Source organism: Leptopilina heterotoma, unplaced genomic scaffold (assembly GCF_015476425.1).
Source record: "Leptopilina heterotoma isolate Lh14 unplaced genomic scaffold, ASM1547642v1 Lhet_180, whole genome shotgun sequence".
NCBI classification, from domain to species: Eukaryota; Metazoa; Arthropoda; class Insecta; order Hymenoptera; family Figitidae; genus Leptopilina; species Leptopilina heterotoma.
Window position 1 is genome coordinate 938,318 of NW_025110897.1, and position 19,004 is coordinate 957,321.

General features: G+C 23.1%; 1 protein-coding gene and 1 long non-coding RNA gene across 4 annotated transcripts in view; both read left to right on the top strand.

The window, feature by feature from the left end:
• Window positions 1-19,004, top strand: part of LOC122500033 — a 289,403-nt gene that overhangs the window by 8,275 nt on the left and 262,124 nt on the right. The window lies entirely within an intron of this gene.
• LOC122500035 lies at window positions 16,455-17,180 on the top strand. Its single transcript, XR_006301431.1, has 2 exons — window positions 16,455-16,552; window positions 16,647-17,180. It is a non-coding gene; the product is annotated as an uncharacterized LOC122500035 (long non-coding RNA).

Consider the following 19,004-nt stretch of genomic DNA (forward strand, 5'->3'; position numbering starts at 1 on the left):
CACAGAAATTGTTAATCTCGAAGAGAAATGAATAACAGTTTGACCCTTTCTGGAAGGTCATTCGCATCAAAGATTCACGACACCTTCGAAACCTTTCTCCGTTTAGGAGTACAAAATTCATAAATTCATCACAAAACTGAAACACACTACTAAATCATTTTTCTCAATTTTAAAATTTGCTTTTTAATATCAAACATTTTTATTGCGAAAGAAATATTAAATTTAAAAGCCTTTTTTTTTAACGTACAAGAAAAGACTTCGCACTCGATAATTAATTTTAAGAAAGTAGCAAAAAGTAGCTTTCAAACTAAAAAAAGTAGTAAAAAAGTAGCTTTGGAAAAATTAAACTTGACGACCAAAAAAACTCGTTTTCGACATTTCACAAAACTAACAAAATTTCCATTCCATATTTTTTATTTTCCCGACTTTTTCCTAATTTTCATCAAAAATACTTACTTCTTTCTTATCTTGATAATAATTTGAATTCCTGCAACGAATTTCATTATTCGTAAAAGAATTTAAATACATTTATAAAAATAATTTAAAAAAAAAAAGTTTTTAATTTTATGCAAATTCTAATTTAAATAATATAGAATTTCTGAAAAATTTTTATTATTCCTGAAAAGAATTGAATTCTAACGAAGATTTTAATAAAAATTGTGTTATAAATAATTGAATTCTGATTGGAAATTTTATGAAAACAGTAGATATTGAAAATCATTGAATTGCGAAAAGTTTTTAAAAATAATTAAATTTTTACAAAGAATTTTATTAAAATTTTTGAAAATAATTGAATGTCTGTGTTAGAATTTTATAATTTTTTTTTGAAATAATTGAATTCCTAAAAAGCCATTTATTATTAATGAAAATAATTGAATTCTTTCGAACGATTTTATTAGAATTTCATAAAATAATTAAATTTCCAAGAAGAAATTTATTATTTTTAAAAAATAGTTGTATTCTTTTGATGAATATTGTTATTTATGAAAATAATTGAATTTTGCAAACAATTTTATGAAAATGCCTCAAAATAATTGAATTTTATGGAATAATTTTCTTATTTATCGATATAATTGAATTCTTTCAAAGAATTATTTATGTATTTAAATAAATAAATGTAAATAATTGAATTTATAGGAAGAATTTTATTAAAATCTAAAAGAATAATTGAATTATTTCAAGAAAATTTCATTAAAATTGTATTCAAAATAATTGATTTCTTTCGAACAATTTTATTAAAAATACTAGGAAATAATTGAATTCCTGTCAAAAATTATAATATTTTTGTAAATAATAGAATTCTCCAAAAAAATTAAAAAAAAAATTTTTTGAATAATTGATTTTTTCGAGGAATTAAAATTAAATTTTTAAGATTAATTAATTTTTTTATCAATTCCTGTAGAATTTAATTTAAATTTTCAAAAATAATTGAATTTCTAAAAAGAATTTTATTATTTATGAAAATAATTGAATTATTGTGAAGAATTGTATAAAAATTTTGTTAAATAATTGATTTTTTCGAAATTTTTTTGAAAATGCTATTCTAAATTAATTGAATTCCTCTGGAAATTTTATTTTTATGAAAATAATTAAATTTTGGATGAATTTTATCGATTTTTTAATAAATAATTGAATTCTTTTGCGAAATTTTATGAAAATACTAGATATTGAAAATAATTGAATTTGTAATATTTTTCGAAAATAATTATATCTTTTTAAAGAATTTGATTATAATTTTTGAGAATAGTTGTTTGATTCTAGTATTAGCGAATTAGTAGTGTGAATTCTCGAAAAAAACAGAAATAGTAGCTTTTAGTGGCTGAAAACTAAAAAAGTAGGTACCCAAATTGTAGCATAACGTAAAAAAAGTAGTAAATAGTAGGTTTTAGTATAGAACATGCGTGCGAAGCCTGCAAGAAGCAACTAGAATTATTTTTTCGTTTATAAATTATCATTAAGATATGTGTTTGTAAAAAAAAGTTGGTCTATAACTTTTATACTTAAGTTTAGCGAGACTAAAACCTGATTCTTAAGGGCGTGTTAGTGTTATGACGTCACTAAGACATTCCCAGACGTTTAAGTTTCAAACGAGTCAGTTAGAAATTAAATTAGTAATATTTATTTATATTTAAAAAGTTATATTTTTATTTGAATTTAAAATTATTTGTTGTAATAAATTAATTAGCATAGACATTTAGTTTACGCCGATGGTTAAATATTTGTAAATGCACTGAATATTTTAAGAGTAAATTTTATTTGGCTGAACTAATTACATCGTTTGTTGATTTAAATACAGAACAATATTATCTTTTATCCTTAAAAGTTTATTCGATTTATCCGAGGATTTATCTTTTTAACATTTTTGAATTTATAGTAGAAATTACAGAAAATTACGATTTAGAGGAAGATTCTATCTCAATTTGGTGGGTTGAGGGAGAAATCGTTCTAGAAAATTGCGTTGGAGTAACGTTCCTAATTTGAATATGACTCGCATTGGCAATATTTGGTAAGATGCAGACACTTCCGGCCGGTTTATCGGCGTGTGCAGTCACCTTAACGGCTTTAGAAAGTGAGGCCCATATTTATTGAAGAAGTGTGCCTGAAATTAGAATTGGGCCCAAAGGGACGCCCACTTGTTTGTCTTTTACTTTTCTTCAGTCCTCTTTTTTATAAAACATTGCCCAATGTTTTTTGATAAGCATAATTCTTCAACTATTTTTTTTATTCTAATGCTCCAAACTGTTTTAGTTCAGTTGATTCAATTATTCAATTATTTTCGAAAAAAAAATCGAAATTCAATTATTTTCAATATTTTGTATTTTTCATAACATTTCGCAAAAGAATTCAATTATTTAAAAAAAAATTATAAAATTTCATCCAAAATTCAATTATTTTCATAAATAATGGAATTTCCACAGAAATTCAATTAATTTAGAACAGCATTTTCAAAAAAATTTCGAAAAAATCAATTATTTAACAAAATTTTTATACAATTCTTCACAATAATTCAATTATTTTCACTAATAATAATATTTTTCACGGAAATTCAATTTTTGATAAAATTCTAAGCAAGAATTCAATTATTTTCATAAATAATAAAACTCATCGAAGAATTACAATTATTTTTAATACTATTTTAAAATAATTAATCGAAAAGTTAAATTATTTTCACAAATAAAGTTTTCCGCAAGAATTCAATTATTTAAAACAAAATTTTCATAATATTTATTATACTTCCAAAAAATTAATTATTTAAAACAATGTTTATAAATTTCTTCGGAATAATTCAATTATTTTCAAAAATAACTATATTTCTCACTGACATTCAATTTTTTTAAAACATTTTAATAAAATTCTTTGCAATAATTCAATTATTTTTATAAATAATAAAATTCTTCTCAAGAATTCAATTATTTACATAAATAATTGTTTGAAAGAATTGAAGTATATCGATAAATAACAAAATTATTCCTGAAAATTAAATTATTTTAAGGCATTTTTAAAAAATTCTTTGCAACATTCAATTATTTTCATAAATAACAATATTCATCAAAAGAATTAAATTATTTTAAAAAAATTCTAATAAAATCGTTGGCAAGAATTCAATTATTTTTGTAAGTTACAAAACTTTTCACAGAAATTCAATTCTATTTAAACATTTTAATAAAATTCTTCGCAATAATTCGATTATTTTTATAAATAATAAAATTCTTTTTAACTATTCAATTATTTCAATAAATATTCAAATTCATCGCTGGATTTCAATTATTTTTCATACAATTTTACAGGAATTGCTCAAAAATTGCAATTATTCTTAAAAATTTAATTTCAATTCCACGGAAAAATCAATTATTTAAAAATAATTTTGTTTAAAATTCTTTGGAAGAATTCAATTATTTTCAAATATTTTAATAAAATTGTTCGATAGAAATGTATTATTTAAATAAAATTTTAATTAAATTTTTTTTAAATAATTCAATTATTCTTTTAGATTTTAATAAAATTCTTCTCAAGAATTCAATTATTCACATAAATAATTCTTCGAAAGAATTGAATTATTTTCAAAATTAACTAAATTTTTCACGAAAATTCAATTGTTTTGAGGCATTTTAATAAAATTATTTGCAAAATTTAATTATTTTCATAAATAACAATATTTATCACAACAATTCAATTATTTTTAAAAGTAATAAATTTCTTCTTGGAAATGCAATTATTTTAAATAATTCTAATAAAATCGTTCGCAACAATTTAATTATTTGCATGAATAATAAAATTCTTTTTAGGAATTCAATTATTTTCAAAAAAATTTAATTATTTTTAAAAACTTTTCGTAATTTAATGGTTTTAAATGTCTATTATTTTCATAAAATTTTCAAAGAATATTCTATTATAAAAAAATTTTTTGTAAAAATCTTCGTAAGAATTGTATTTTGTCATATGAATAACAAAAATTTTTTAGAAATTCAATTATTTAAATTAGTATTTGCATAAAATTAGTCGAAAGAAGTGAATTATTTAAAATTTTTTATTAAATTCTTCATAGGAATTCAATTATTCTTATAAATATTTAAATTCTTTCATGAATAATAAAATTTGTTGCATGAATTGAATTTATTAGCATGATAAGAAAGAAGTAAATATTTTTGATGAAAATTAGGAAAAAGTGAGGAAAATAAAAAATATGGAATATAACTTTTTTCAGTTTTGTGAAGTGTCTAAAACGAATTTTTTTGGTCGTCAAGTTTAATTTTTTGATAGCTACTTTTTGCTAATTTTCTAAAATTAATTATCGATTGCGTGGTCTGCAACTGATGTATAAAATTATAAGAAAATAGTTTTGCTTCTTCCCATGGTTTCCCATAGTTTGCCTACAATTCGAAATTTTTTACAGTAAACTTTAAAAATATAAAAATTTTTTTTTCTCCCCATGCTTTGCCCATAGTTTAAAAATTGAAAAAATTGAAGCTTCCTACGTGGTTTATTGACTCCTTATTATAGATAAAAAATTATTCCTTAGGAAGTACGTGAATTATTAGGTATATTTTAATATTTCTTAGTGAATACTTGAAGAAAATGTTACATCATTTTCCACAGTTGGTAGTATTATTCATCAAAGTAGGTAAAAAAACCGCCTATTTATTCAGGATTCCATCATTCTGAATTCCTCCCGCGTTTGAGGTGACAGTTCTTCAGAACCACTTTACAAAACTGTCGCCTCATCTTTCTGTGAGATGAATTGCAAAATGCCTCTTGAAATTTTCTTTTCATAAAAAAAGAAAAAGGACAACTTGTTGAAGACAATATTTCGCTTCTTGATATCGAAAACCACAAGACTCACTTTTAACTAGGTTAGTCGACCATTTAAATAATAAAATGTCTTGAGAAGCGATCGATTTTCCGATCAGTGAGCTGTCTTTACCGGTAAAAATTTTGCAACTTGATATTCATATTCTTATTTTATATTCACATATTCATTTTATTAAATATAATATCTTTGTATTGGAAATATATTCAATTTCATATATGATAGTATATACAACCGTCTTTTCGAATTTTAACAAATTTTATTTCAAAATTTTTAAATATGAGAAATATTAGAAATGTTTTAGCTAAAAGACAAACATTTGGAATGGAACCGTTTTTTTTTTAGAGAAAAACGTCTAATGTGAATTTAGTGAAGTGACTCAATTTCGTGTGTGTCAATAAAAAAAAAATGAATCAACTTTTTAAAAATTTTTCACGATTTTTCATCAATTTTCATCAATTCAAAAATAAGAGAAAAATTAGTGCATCGTTAGTGAAGGTAGGCCAAGTGAGTGAGTAATTCCTACAAAGTTATCAAGGATATTCGACCAAGACATTTGAGATACGTTTCAAGTGTTTTACATGGACCGCAGAGCAACATCATTTGTACGAGGTAATAAATAATGGATACAATTATGGAAAAGAGGACTTTTAAATTGGATGAAAATTGACATGAAAAAAAGCAGAAATGCGTAGTTTTTGCATTTTTAAGGAAACTGTTTTTTATTTATTTTTCATTTATTTTTTTAATCCTGTTACCCATTAGTTTAACAAACATTGTTATGCCCTTTTCATCACATCCTTATTTCTTGCCAATACGAATTTTTCAATAAAAAAAGCACCTAATGTTCCACAATTGCAGAGCAGAAAATTATAAATTTTATAAATAAAACATATATTAAATATAAATATGTAAAAAATACTGACCTTTAAAGAATTATTCAAACATTTAAAAATTCTTTTACTTTATTTTGCTAACAAGTATCTTTAATCACCAATTAAATTTGAAAATATTGTATATATAAAATAACTATATAATTTAAATTGAAGAGTACATTATACAAGGAACACAGGTAGTCGCCTTTTCACCTTTTTTAAATTTTGTCACGTATTTTACATACATATTACAGGGTTGCCACGCAACCTGGAAACCTGGAAAACCTGGAAATGTCAGGGAATTTTTATAAACCTTGAAAAAACCTGGAAAAGTCAGGGAATTTTAATTGGAGTCCTGGAAAATTATTGTTTTCTAAAGTTATTGTGCTTATTCTTGAAATCTAATTTTTCCTTAATTCAATTTTCTTAATTCAATTTTAAAAGAGTTGCCTTTACAATTTTTCTTCGCAATAATTCAATTATTTTCATAAATAATAAAAAATTGATAGATTTACAATTATTTTCATAAATAATAAAACTCATCGCAAAATTTCAATTATTTTTAATACAATTTTAATGGAATTTCTCGAAAAAAAGAAAATTATTCTTAAAAATTTTATTCAAATTCATCAAAGAAATTCAATTATTTTCAAAAGTAATAAAATTCTTCGCAGAAATTCAATTATGGTCAAAAGTTTAAAAAAATTTATCGTCAAAATTTCAATTATCTTTATAAATATTAAAATTTTTCTCCAAAATTCAATTATTTTCAAAAATTTTAATGAAATTCCTTTTAACAAATTTAATTTTTTTTCAAAAATTCTCCTCCAGTCAATGATTTTCAATATCTACTATTTTAATAAAATTTTCCAAAAGAAATGAATTATTTTAAACATTTTTTATAAATTTCTTCGCAATAAATCTATTATTTTCAAAAATATTCAATTTATGTTTACAGAGATTCAATTATTTTTATAAATAAGTAATACAATTTTTTACAGGGATTCAATTATTATTTTTATAGATAATAAAACTCATTGCAGAATTTCAATTATTTTTTATACAATTCTAATCCAATTCTTTGAAAAATGTAATTATATTTAAAATTTTATTAAACTTCGTCAAAATAATGCAATTATTTAAAAATTTGTTAATAAAATTCTTTATGAGAATTCAATTTTGAGAAACATTCAATTATTCAATAAATTATTTATTTTTGCATTAAAAATAATTAGGTATTTAAAAAGAAATATTATTAAAAAATTCGTCTCAAGAATTCAATTATTTTCAAAAGTAATAAAATTCTTAGCAAAAATTCAATTATGGTCGAAAGTTTAAAAAAAGTTATAGTCAAAATTTCAATTATTTTTATAAATATTAAAATTTTTCTCTAAAATTCAATTATTTTCAAAAATTTAAATAAAATTCTTGGCAATATTTCAATTATTTAAAAAAAATTTAATAAAATTCTTGACAAAATTTCAATTATTTTCAAAAACTTTTCTTAATTCAATGAAATTTTTTTTCAGAGATTCAATTATTTTTAATACATTTTTAATCTAATTTCTCGAAAAATGAAATTATTCTTAAAAATTTTATTAAAATTCGTGAAAAGAATTTTAATTACCTATTTAAAAATTTGTTGATAAAATTCTTTAAATGAGAGTTGAATTTTAAAAAACATTGAATTCTTCAATAAATTATTTTTTTTTTGTATTTAAATAATTGAATTGTCGTAGAATTTTCTAATAATAATTGATTCAAATATGAAATTCAGTTAAAACTTTAGATAATAATTGAGTTTTGAAAAGGTATCAAATTATAATCTTTGAATGTTTGAATTTTTCATACTTTTAACTTAAAATTGTGTAGATTTAATTTTTTTGTAAAAGTTAAATTGAATTTTTTTGAAGTTATTTCAAGCTTTTATTTTCTAATACATATTTGATTGAAGAATTTCCGAGTACTTGAATAATCGATAAAATTTCGTAAAATTGAATTGTAAACAAAAGGATTTGAAAATGTTGAAAGAAATTTTTCAGAAATTATTAATAATAATTAATTTACACTTTATAAAGAAGAATTTTAGTTAAAAATTGTGGAAAACAATAATTGAATTAAAATAATGAAAGTAATTTTGAATAAGTTACAGTAACAATATTCTTATAATAATAATAGGTATAAAATGATGATTTTATCAGTCCAACATTTTTAATTATTATAAAACATGAAGATAACGATTGCTTTGGAGTGATCGATATTTTCATATTTTATAACAATTTTTTTATAATATGTTTAATTTCAAAAAAGGTTTGAATTAAAAATTTTGTAAAATATAAATGTAGTTTTAAAAACCTGGAAAAGTCAGGGAATTTGAAATGAGCAAAAGCGTGGCAACCCTGTAATATTAGTTTTTTTTTACCTATTTTTACTTATTTTCACCTATTTTGTAAATGTTTTATATATTTTTAATCAAAAGTTTAGTTTCAAAAATCTTCTAACTAATTTTTTTTAATTTAAAAAAAATTTTTTTTTATGCTAAACAATAAAAATATTTAGAATTTTCTTTTAGATAAGATCTCTAATGAGGCTTAAAATTAATATCTAAGTAAAGGATAAAATGAGTCTTTATTCTTTTCAATAAAGAGTAATCTTTAGGATTGCAGGAGCATTTAACGCTCTGATCTCCTCGGGTGACTTTTATTCGCAAGATAGGAAAAATATACTTATACAGCTCGTTGTGAAGAGAAACTTGATTTTATGTACGAAATAAGGGCTGCTCGTAAATAGAAAGAAATGCGCCTTGGGCAAAACACGTAGGTAGAAAATTTATTCGCAAAGAAGACAACTTTACTTTAGGGTAATATTATTCCAAAAAGAATAACTTTACATATGCATATGTATGGCAGATTGGCAATTTATTCGATGAAAAGACAACTTCAAGGATATTAAATTTCAAAAACACGTAAAATAAATATTAAACATGAGCGCATACGCATATGTGGACAAAGTATAATTATTATTCAGATTCATTGTAAAATTCTATTAAAATTGTATTAAAATCAGAGAGAATTTAGAGAAAATATTTTTTCTAACATAACTAAGTATTGCTAATGAGCGATTTTCATGGTTAATAAGAATGGCGACAACAAAAATCAATATCAACTGAAGTAAACATAAAAGCTTTTAATTTTTTTATGGGCAAAATATGGTAAAGCATATGCAAAAAAAACATTTTTTTCTTCCCATAGTTCGGCATATTATATTACTTTGCCCATAGTTTGAAAAAATAATTTTATTTAAATTTCACAGTTGGAACAATGAAAAATTAAATAATAAAAATAGTTTAAAATATTTATTAATTATTATTAGTCCAAATAGCATTATACGTACCTGTAATAATAATTATGGGTACTTTAGAGTAAAAGTCCCAATGTCACTTTCGTGATTTGGCCCCATTACGATACTCGCCAATCTACTTTCGCCGACATGCACTCAACTATCAGTTCACCAAAAGATTAACGTTATATGTACCATACAAAGATCATTCTCTTTAGAAGATATTTTCTACTAAAAATATAATTCGAAGTTAATTAAAATTTTGCTGTCCTTTTAATAAAAGACTCAACGTTCTGCACAATTATTGCACATTGGGAAAAAAAATTAAAAATTCAAATTTAATGAAATGTGCATTCAGATGTGGAGAGAAAAATGTCCTTCGTAAATGTAGATGGATGAAATTTTATTAAAAGAAGATTAACTTATTTTTCTCTATTAGCTTATTTTGTTTTCAATATGGATTTCTCTTTGCAGCAAGTGAAATTAATAAGTAAATGTAAACAAACGTGTTTAGAGAGCAATGTAGAGTTACAGTATACAATATAATTGGTTGCTGCAGAAATAACATAAGTTTATTATTGTACAAATACTCTTTTGCATTCTCATTTATTGAAAACGACATGAAACGTTTTAAGAACGTTCCTTGAACGTGAATGTATTTTTGCCCACTGGAAATGTGCACTCCTTACTTTTTTATAAAGTTCACAGCTAAAAAAATTCGCCCGGATTTTCCAGGCGGAAAGATAAAAAAAAATAGTTATCAAAATCAAATTTCAATACCCCGAAGGGTTATCTGTTATTCTTACTATTTCACCCATTTTTAAAGACGATATTTAACAAATTCGACGTTTATTTATAGAATTTTTGAAAAAATCCATATGGAAATCAAGCGGATTGTTCAAAATAGTCACGTAAGGATTTCCGATTGAAAAATCAGGGCTAAAACCCGGGCGGATATTTTCAAATGGGTTAAATTAAAATTTGAACCCCATGGAGATCAAAGCCTGGATGCATCACTTCATCTAAGACGCTTTAATGGCTACGGCTGCGACTGACTAACTTGAGTATTTATATACGACCTTTCTGTATGAAGTGCAATTACCTCATTGGTCTAGAACTAATATATAATGACTGTTTCATAATAAAGTCATAACATTTGTTCTAGAACATTTTTATCTTTCCATTTTGAAACAGTTATATCATATTTAAGCATCCCTTCAATATTGTTCCAGACTTTACTGCACAATTACAGAACTAATCTATAACCGATGTTCTAGAAAATAAAAAGCACTTCTAAATTCATATTCGACACAAGTTTTATGCAAATTAGAGCAATTTTGTAAAAAAAACGTTTGCTATTTTTAATTTTGAAAACTTTGAAAATCTGACTTTAGATTCGTAATTAATTTTGAAATATTTATGTAAAATTATTCTTTAAATAATTTATAAGTAATAATTTTGTGATAGTTCTTCAAGAATTAAGTTATTTAATAAGAAATTATAGTCGTAAATAGAAAAAATTGAAGGTTTTGTATTACAATTCGTGTCAAAAAAAAAAATAAGACAAAAATTCATAATTTTCTAATGAATTCTAAAAATTCAATTTTTTCAGTACTTTTAATGAAAATTCCTGACTTTTCCCTGAATTCTTTGACCTGTGATAACTCTGCAAGTACCCCACAACAAAGTAATTCAATAATTTGTACATTCTTTTTGGTAAAAAAAATTCTCATTTTACATAGAAGAAACAAAATCTGAAACCGTTTACATCTTGAAACCAAAATGATTAAAAAATATCTTATTTTTATGCCTAAAACTAGATTAAATCAAATGTTTGATTTAAAATCATACTCTCAAGGCTAAAATGCTGCAATAAAAAATGGTTCATCTATTGTAATCGGTTTTAGTCAAAAGTGGTCTGAAAGTAAGATAAGTTTTTCACAGTGCATACGAATCATAATAAATCAAGATTCTTTCAATCAAAAGTTCACTGACTTTAAATAACCCTGATTTCGATTTTGCTTCTTTTCCATTTTTAACAGGTTTACTTTTAGAAAGTAATCAACTATGCAGTTTTAAACGATGTAAAATGCTAATCAGAGTTGTTTTTGCAGCTGTTAAAATTCACTGATAAGTGAAAAGAAGTCGAAAACTAAAGTGAAAGAACTTGGTTGCAAACGATTTTAAAGTTAACAAATGTATCTACCTTGTTTGTGTAGAAATCGAGTGAATCGAGTGAATCGAGTGAATTAAAAATTGAAATTTGTTTATTTACTTATTTTCTTTTCAATTCATGTTTTATGAATGCAAGGAATTTAAATACGAAGACACTATACTTAAAACATTTGAGGGTACTCGAATTAGCTTTAGAGACTGCAACATGGAGAGGAATATCCGGAATAAATTCTATCTTACACTAGAATCTTTAAAGCCTTCATTTATATCAAATAATCTGACATTTTTTTTCCTAGGGGACAGGATATTCAAGTCCCTTGAAAGCATAAAATGTGTGTGTTTGTGTGTGAGTTGAGCGGCTGCATCTTATCTCGGAGTATACTCAGCTCACTATTACCTGCACGCCATTTATATATAACATTGGTATTTTATTCTTCTTCTTCCATCCTCAAAGAAGTTCCATACTCGGTATAACCACACTGACCTCAATGCATCTCTTCTTTGCTCTGGATTCTAAAGAATGTTGCACAAATAATTACAATAATTTTTCGTCGAGTACAGCACTATTCTCAAATACCGTCACACCCACGACAAAATACACACAATACGATTCTTTCAATATCTTATATAATTATTTTTCCTCACACACCAGGCTCTGTGATTATTAAATTCCTTTCAGGTATATGTCCATATTAGGAGACAACTTAAAATACATTTAATTAAAGAAAAATTTTTATTCATTTGAAAACATTTTTTAATTATATTTACAAGACTTCAAATTGATTTTAACGTATAACGTGTTTTAATAATAAATCAGGGTTGCCACAAAAATTAAATTTTTTTCTTCCCCGACATTTCCTCTACAATTTTTAAATACAATTCTTCTTTAAATCAATTACTATAGCAACAAATCGCGCGGCTAACTTCTTACTGCCTTTTTTAAATAAAATTACCAATTTTAAAAATAATAAAATTTGAAAATTTAAATTTTTGTTGAAAATACTAAAAAAATTCTATTTTGTAAAATTTAAAAATAATTGCAAAAATTCTTTTAAAAAAATAAAATTCTTCTTATTAAATTCAACTATGTTCAAATCTTGAATAAAATTTTCGTGAAAATCCTAATTATCTTTATAAATAACAAAATTCTTCTCCAAAGTTCAATTATTTTCAGAAATTTTTCTAATTTTAATGATTTTCAATATCTACGATTTTAATAAAATATTTTCCAAAACGAATTCAATTATTTAAAAAAAAATTTAATTTGAAATTTTAGAAAATGACAATTTTGAATGAATGAATTAAATAATAAAAATTTCAGAGGAATTCTATTATTTACAAATTTTTTATAAATTTTTTCGCAATAATTCAATTATTTAACAAAAAAATTAATAAAAGTTCTTCATAAGAATTCAATTATTTTTGAAAATTTTAATAAAATTCGTTGCAAAAATTCAATTATTTTAAAAAAGTTTGATAAAATTCTTCGAATCACTTCAATTATTTAAAAAAATTTTGAAAAAATATATCTAAAGAAAAAAGAATTCAAAAGAATTCAATTATAAAAAATTTTATTGAAACTCTGCGCAAACATTTAATTATATTCATAAAATAATTAAAATTTTTTTAGATTTTTTGAAAATAATTTAATTTTGTCGAAGAAATTGATGAATTTTGAAAATAATTGAATTCTTATGATGAATATTGTTAACTTAGTGATTAATTCGCTCTTTTATACACCTCTTTTCCTAAGTTGGTAAACGTTACCAAACTTAGGAATATTTATCTCACTTTTCATTTTACTTTTACTTTTAGACAAAAACTTGGTATTTAGACTTTATTTCCAGTAAATATGCCCTCACGCATAAAAACTGTAAAATCTCCTAATTGCAAGCATAAAACGACAAATTGCTCTCTTATTGAAAATATATTTCTAAATTATATTATATATAATTATACTTTCCTTTTTTATCAACTCCCAAATTATTGTTATTATCTATTTTATTAATTTTTAATACGAAACAATTTTTTCGTTTCTTTTATAGTTAATGCGTAAAATTTTAAAAATTGTTTTCTTTCTGATGAAAAATTCGTTTAATTATTATAACCTTTGTGAATGAAGAAAACTGGTTTTCTTAAATTTTTTTAAATTCTTTTACAATGTGTATAAGAAAACACTCATTGCTCTAAAAATGAAAAAATCTTAAATGCTTTGTAAATGCACTTGTCCTATAAAATAGACGCTTAATTAGTAATGTTCTCAATTAGAGTTGCACAACTCACACGTTTCTTATATACAAATAAAAATGTTCATCTCGAGATTCCACTTTCTAGTAATTATATTCAATTGTATTGTTAGTTAACATGACAAATATTCAATCGATGTACTTTTTTCGGTGAAAATAATAAATACTACCTGAGGATAAAGCACATTACCGCAAAAATATACAAATATATGACATTCATTGTCGAGTCTGTAGGAACCGATTCGAATGTTAAATTATTTATTACTTAAAATTTAAAAAAAAGGCTTACAACTATTTTACAATTATTTACGGTAAGTTCATCAAAGTGTTATCTTTACAATTTTTTTAAGGACAATTACTCCCAACTAGTTCAAGGTGTGCACTGATTATGGAATTCCAGTGTGATTTGGATCAAACGATTTAAGGGAATATGATACATTATGATGTCACCTATTGAGATATTTAAAATATATTTTTCTATTCAAGTGCAGAAATAGTTTAAACACATTTAAAGGAAAAATACATTACTTTATACATCTGACAAAAAACTACACTCAGGGAAAAAATTCATTTCACTTAACTAAACTGATGAATTAACCCATTTTATTTGTTATAAAAAATATGAAAAAGTCACTTGTTTGCCTCATAAACTATGAAATTAGCACCAATTCTAAAAAAGAAATTCAACTTTTTCTATTTCTGACAATAATTTCTTTTTAAATAAATTATTTCTTGAAGAACCATCATAAAATTTTATAACTTGTAAATTATTTAATAATTAATTTTACTTCAATATTTCAAAATGAATTCAATTTTAAAAAAGTTGCGTTTAAAATTTACATAAATAGATGAACTTCAAAAGATTTTAATTTGAAATTTTTAAAAATTGCAATTTTCAATGATTTTAATTACAAATTTTAACAACCTTAGATTTTTGAAAAATTATAATTCAAATTGGTTAAATTTTTTTAAATTTAATCAATTATTCAAAATAATATATTTATAGAAGAATTTTTGTTAAAAACAGTAAAAAAAAATTGAATTTGGAAGAAGTTACAAATGATTGTAAAAATTCAATTATTTTCAAAGATTTTAATAAAATTCTACTCAAATATTTAATTATTTTCAAAAATAATAAAATATTCACAGAAATTCTATTATTTACACGTTTTTTTTTATAAATTTCTTCGCAATAATTCAATTCTTTTTGAGAATTGAATTATTTTTATAAGTAATATAAAAGTCATCGCAAAATTTCAATTAATTTTAATACTATTGTAATCGAATTGAATATATTACTTCCTCATAGAGGAAGTATTGTAATACCAAAATTTTTCGAGTTTGATTTTTTGACATATCTTTATGTTATTTGACCTCAGGAGTTCAAAAATGACATTTTTAAAAAATGTCATTCCGTATGTGTGTGTGTGTGTGTGTGTAAACATCACATTTTCATAAATATCTCGAAATTATGAAGAGCTTTTGGGTTGAATTTTTTTTTAAATTGTATATCTCACCTGCGGACATAAAATGAGAGTGCTTTCTAATATATTAATAAAGTTTAACTAAATTTTTTTTTTATTTTTAATTTTGCAAAAAAACGTTTTTCGCCCATAACTTGAAAAAAAATGTTAGGACACCTATTAATGTTTTTCCATAATTTTGTAGAGTTTTTTAGACGCATCTTTTGAGCCCTAATTGAACATTTTTCGTCCATATTAACCGGAGATATTAAACTTTTAAAAATTCAAAATTTTGGAAAATAAAACTTTTTTGAAAATTTTGTTGAAAAATGTAGAAGTAATCTTAAAATTATCGTTACCGACTTGTAGAGCTTCAAAAAACGCTTCGATTGACCTATTTTTGAACCTAATTCGATAATAAATTTCGAAATTATTGGTATTTTAAAAACCAAAAATTGTGGAAAATGACATTTTCTCAACTTTTTTGTTTGAAAACTTTTGTTTAACTATTAAACTATTATAACTATATTGTAGAGTATTTAAAAATACATTGATTAACCCAAAATTCAATCACTTTTACCATATTTATAAAAAGTTATTCATATATTTTCCTATTATTATTATTATTATTATTATTATTATTATTATTATTATTATCTCTATGTGGAAGTAAAGTGTTCATGAAATGAGCACCAAAATTATAAAAAAAATATACAACTTGGCAGTGGTTTTTATTTTTGTAGATATGAATAAATGAATTCTCGTAAAATTTTCTAATAAAAATTGATTTAAATATGAGTTTTAGTTAAAAACACTAAAATAATTGAATTTTAATGAAAAGTTACAAATTAAAGCTAAAGAATTCAATTATTTTCGAAAATTTTAATAAAATTCTTGTCAAGAATTCAATTACCTTTGAAGCGATGCAGTTGCTCCTGGCAAATGTGACCGGTCCAACTTCCAAGTATTCTTTTAAATTATTATAATTTCCGTGTCCTCTAATATTCGGACAGTGGTGGGGGTTTAGTGTTGAATTGAGAAGTCGATGAAGAGTGTGATCAATTGATTAATTAATTGACTTTTGCAATTCGTCGACACCGGTTCAACAACGGCTACGCTCTCACGTGCCGGCCGAGGACACGGAAGGTAGTTTTTCTTTTAAATTGAAACTTGTTTAAATTTTAGTGTATTATTTTTTGGTTTATAAAATATTGTTTTTTTTTTTGTGTTTAAAATAAAGTGTGGCCGTTTTTGACCATCAAATAATAAGGGAATAATAAGATGACGATTATGAATTCTATAAGTGGAATGTTGTGAAGACTTGGAAGTTGGGACTGATCGGAAAGCCTACTTGCTCCTCCACAGGATGATTACTATTAACATTTTCTACTGTGTGGGTAACTCGTAAGTGCTCGATTTTATTTAAAGTGCTCCTGATAATTTCAGGTGCACAAATCTATAAATGTCATCATATAAAAGGAAACAAAATATTATTCAAATGTATGTTCGATGGTTGAATAAGAGAGAGTGAATCTAGTCGTGCGGCGAATTGCGGATTCTTGATTTTAATTGTTTTTTTTTGTTTCTAATTTATTATTTGTTGTTTTTATTATTGTATTTTTTCGTGAATGATTTCTTTATACATTTTAATTTGGATGTGCGTATGTTTTTGATTGATTTATATTTATTCTTATGTATCTTGTATAAATTCCTGACGTCAGGCCTTTTTTATTTTGATTTTGACTGAAATATAATTTTTATTTCTTTCTGTAAATTGTTTGTATGTTTATTTATATCGTGTCTTTTGTATTTTCAATGTCATTTGATTATTTTATTCGTTTATTTGCAATATTTTATTTTATCATTTTGTATATTTTTGTAAATTTTATTGTCGCGGTTTTTATTTATTTCCTCAAATAGTAAAAAATCGTTACACCTTCATAAATAATTAAATTCTTCTTAAAAATTCAATTATTTTAATATAATTCCACAAAATTGTTTATAAGAATTCAATTATTTTTAATACAATTTTAATTAAATTCCTTTAAAGATTTTATTGATTTTTTCAAACATTTTTAATACAATATTATTTGCAGAAATTCAATTATTTTCATAAAAAACAATATTGTTCAGAGAAAGTCGATTTATTAAAAAAAATTTTAATAAAATTCCTGGCAAGAATTTATAAATATTCATCAATAATTAAATTCTTTGCAAAAAGTCAATTATACTTTAAAATGTTATTAAAAATTAAAATTCTGTGAAAGAATTGAATTATTTCTATTTTTAATATAATTTCAATCGAATTCCTCGAGAAATGTAATTATTCTTAAAATTTTTATTAAAATTCGTCGAAAGAAGTCAATTACTTAAATATTTGTTGATAAAATTCTTTATGAGAAATCAATTTTCAAAAACATTAAATAAAAAAATTATTTCTTTTTGTACTTATTTAAATAATTAAATTCTCGTAGAATTTTCTAATAAAAATTGATTCAAAAATAAATTTCAGTTAGAATTTTAGATATAATAATTGAATATTAAAAGCATTTCTACAACGTGAATTTTTAGAAATAATTGAATTTTTAAAAAGTTTCAAATTAAAATCTTTGAGAATTTGAATTTTTTATACGTTTAACTAAACACTTCTGTAAAATTAATTTTTTTTAAAAAGTTTAATTGAATTTTTTTGAAATTATTTAATGTTTTTATTTTCTAATATACAATTGAAGAATTTTTGAATAATCAATGAAATTTCGTAAAATTGAATTGTAAACAAATGGATTAGAAAATTGTCAAAGGATTTTTTTAAAATTATAAAAAATAATTGATTTAGAGAAAAATTATACACGGAGAAAATTTATTCCTGAAATTTTACTGAATTTAGTTCGGTAAAACTGGGATGAAGTGTCAAAACAGTAATTTTTCAAGAACTAGACTGTAAAAGAAATTGCATTGAAAAATAATGTAAAAATCATAAAGCTCACGATACATGTATTAGCGCTTCAGTTACAGTTCGGTAAAACGTAAGCCAAGTGCTCGCTACATTCATATTTATTGAATAGTTCGGTAAAACGTAAGATAAAGTCTTCGGTAAAACTGACGAGTTGCAATTTATTGAATAGTTCGGTAAAACGTAAGATAAAGTCTTCGGTAAAACTGACGAGTTGCAATTTACTGAAAGTTCGGTAAAACTTGAAGAACAAAAATAAAAAATAATGTTACTTCAGTAGATCTATATTAATACTGCCGTAACTCTCAATTTACCTACTTTAATCACTACCTAAACCCCCTACAATTGTTTACGAACAAATACTAATTGATACACCTGCCTACAGTACATTCTAAACGCATACACTAATACACACATCGCACGCTTTACATTAATGCTTCAGAAAGTTTCAACTGTCCTTATATATTAATCTCAATTTTATTTCACCGCTTGTGAGAAAGATTCAAATTAATAATCTATCGTTGTACAAAATTAAAAATTATTTATATTAATGAATCATTTCTAACTATATTCAAGGTCAATTTATGAAATATTTTTAAATTATGTTTTTATTATTATAAAGAAAAATGTTTAAATTTGTATTTA